The sequence below is a fragment of the Micropterus dolomieu genome, unplaced genomic scaffold (assembly GCF_021292245.1).
Source record: "Micropterus dolomieu isolate WLL.071019.BEF.003 ecotype Adirondacks unplaced genomic scaffold, ASM2129224v1 contig_14715, whole genome shotgun sequence".
Taxonomy (NCBI): Eukaryota; Metazoa; Chordata; class Actinopteri; order Centrarchiformes; family Centrarchidae; genus Micropterus; species Micropterus dolomieu.
In genome coordinates, this window is record NW_025743701.1 from 1 (window position 1) to 2,755 (window position 2,755).

Consider the following 2,755-nt stretch of genomic DNA (forward strand, 5'->3'; position numbering starts at 1 on the left):
CCACCTGTCATCTTGCCACTCAGTTTTCCTCGTTGTGATTCACTGTAACTTACAATGCTGTATTTAAAACCAGTTTTGAATTAAGAATTATGAACAGAGAAATGATTTTGTCTCTTGTCAAATCCTAGAAATTTGTCGTTGAGCTGAACAAGGATGGAGACTCCTGGATTGGTCTATGGGTAGAAACAGGAAGGAAATGGAAATGGGTGGACGACTCGCCGCTGACAGAATTGTGAGAAGTTTTAAAAGTTGTTTGTTTCCATCACAATTCCATTTGTTAATAAGATAAGTATGTTTTTAAAATTAGGATGAAAACAACAACAACAAAAATCACATCATATTAATTTACAGAACTGAATTATGAGCTACAAACATTATTAAAAGTTAAATTGTCATTTATTACTGCCAATAAAAATATTTCAAGTGAAATCCAACAGCTTCCTTCAAATTGAAAATAATCAGGAGTGACAACATTTTATTTCTCCTACAGGTTCTGGGCAACAGGACACCCGCACAGCAACTATTATTACGCTGCAGCATGCTGCAATAAACAAGGAAAATGGACAGAGAGCGGATATAATGATCAGAAGAAGAACTGGATCTGTGAGAAAGAGCTTTCCTGTTTATCTTGAGGACAGAGGGGTGTGTAGTGTTGGGATCAACTTTGTCAAATCAGACCAACTCACATTTTACATTTCTTCAGTTGTTCATTCTGTGTTGCATCCTGAACAACCTGGATTACATAGATATTGTTCCTCTGCCCTACACAGTGAACAGTCTGGTTGGAAGTCATCCACACAACTACATGTGCACTTACCCTCTCTGCAGAGAGGGATATTACAACAGCCTGTTTTCAAAAAGCCTAAGATGTCACATACATGACAACAAGGGGAAAGACGGCTCCTTTCTGTTTCAGTGTTATTTAAGCCATTATCATAAAGGACAAACCTCATAGGCTTCTTCCACAGACCACTTACTGATGTAGTTACACTTGGGAGGAGGAAAGATTATGAATGTGTTTTGGAGAGAAGAATACACCTGATTTTGAATAAGATTTCAATCCATCTTTAATGCTTAGTTGCATTTACACTTGGGCTGTTTTGCTAATCAAAAGATATCAAATCCACACAAGATGCATGAACTGATAATAAGTCACCTCCCCTGCATGTGTGTCAGGAAGGATGATATTCAATCATCTCTTTTGTTTTCTTCATAAATCATTGAACCATTAAAAATTCATTTGTAAAAGCTCTGTATTTGTATGGCGCCTTTCTAGTCTTTTCGACCACTCAAAGTACCTTTATGCAACATCTGCATTCACACACATTCTTTCACTGAGCCTAAGTGCTCAAATAGAAACTAACATTCATACACTGGCGGAACAGCCACCAGAGGCAATTTGGGGTTCAGTATCTTCGACGTGCTGCCTGGAGGAGCCGGGGATCGAACCGCCGATCTTCCGAATAAGGGGCAACCCGCTCTACATCCTGAACATCCACAGCCGCCCCATTTTATCTACTAGGCAGAACAATAACAACTTTCCGGTGAAAACATCACATTTCCTGTGTCAGAGATGCATGTGTGAATAAACTATATGGAGAACATGAATGCAGCTTTGCACAAATGTGTGAATGTGAGCACAAACCAGCTGTTGAGTGAAAACCATATACTTCCTCAGCGTCACTGACAAATAACATCTTTATGTTTCAGCTTTAAATATAGTTTTATGTGGTTTATGACTCAGTTAAAATAAGTAAGTAAGTAAAGTATTTAATAATAAATATGGTGTGTTGTGCATCTGTGGTGGCGGTGAGTCCTGCTGTTACTTCCTCTTTTGAAGGCTGTTAAACACAAAGACGAACAGACAGCGACATTGGTCACTTTGTTTTCAGTGTTTCAAAATGTCTGCAAGGATTCTCGCTGCACCAGATTCAAGCTTGAATGTGAGATATACCGGAAGAGTTCAAGACAACAGAGGAGCGGGAGAGGAGAATCAGCTGGAGATCTCAGAGGATGAAAAGCATCACGCTGATCCTGGGTCACAAAAAGCAAGTAAGTCTGAAATGATGTTGTAAGAAGGACGTTAATGTACATTTTTGTGTGGCTATATAAAAATGTATAATTCATTAATCAGTTACCATTAACTATGGGTCATTATCAGGTGTCTTGTTTTTGTAATCTGGTGCCACAAGAGTCAATTTTCTTACTGACAGAATGACAACGAGTAACTAGAGAATCCAGTTTCTGAAGAAACTGCAGAGTGAATGTGGGCTGTTGAAAGCTGACGCTAAACTGATTGCTGGCTTGAATAATACCAATAATGTTTGAAAGATGTTGAAATTCTGACGCTATTCTGCGACGGCCGAGCGATAGCTGGCGTTGCTGAGCCTGTTTCTCTGATAACTTGAGATCCAGACGTCCCGTGACTAAAATCCTCAATCTGTTAGTGAAACAGACTGTGCAAGTCTGGACAATGACAGCAGAACTAGCCTGTGTGCATGAACATCCCCACAAAGATATCAAAAACTATTTATTTGCGTGTCAACAGTGAAAATTGTTGGCATGACGGCGAGTTAAGATTAAGGTTAAATGAAGTCTGTAGCTGAAAGTATGCAGAAATAGTGACATTTCAAAGTGGAGTAGTTATGAGGAGGATTTGAACCTTCTCTTCATTCACTTCAATACAAAAAAACATCCTGGAAAACCTTGAATATTTTGGAATGTATGCAAGGTATCAACGAGTGAAAGGCAATAA

General features: G+C 38.9%; 1 long non-coding RNA gene across 1 annotated transcript; it reads left to right on the forward strand.

Annotated features, from left to right (window-relative positions):
* Positions 1-96: 96 nt before the first annotated feature.
* LOC123966989 lies at positions 97-1,054 on the forward strand. The gene is made up of 2 exons (XR_006824150.1): positions 97-232; positions 491-1,054. It is a non-coding gene; the product is annotated as an uncharacterized LOC123966989 (long non-coding RNA).
* The last annotated feature ends 1,701 nt before the right edge of the window (positions 1,055-2,755 follow it).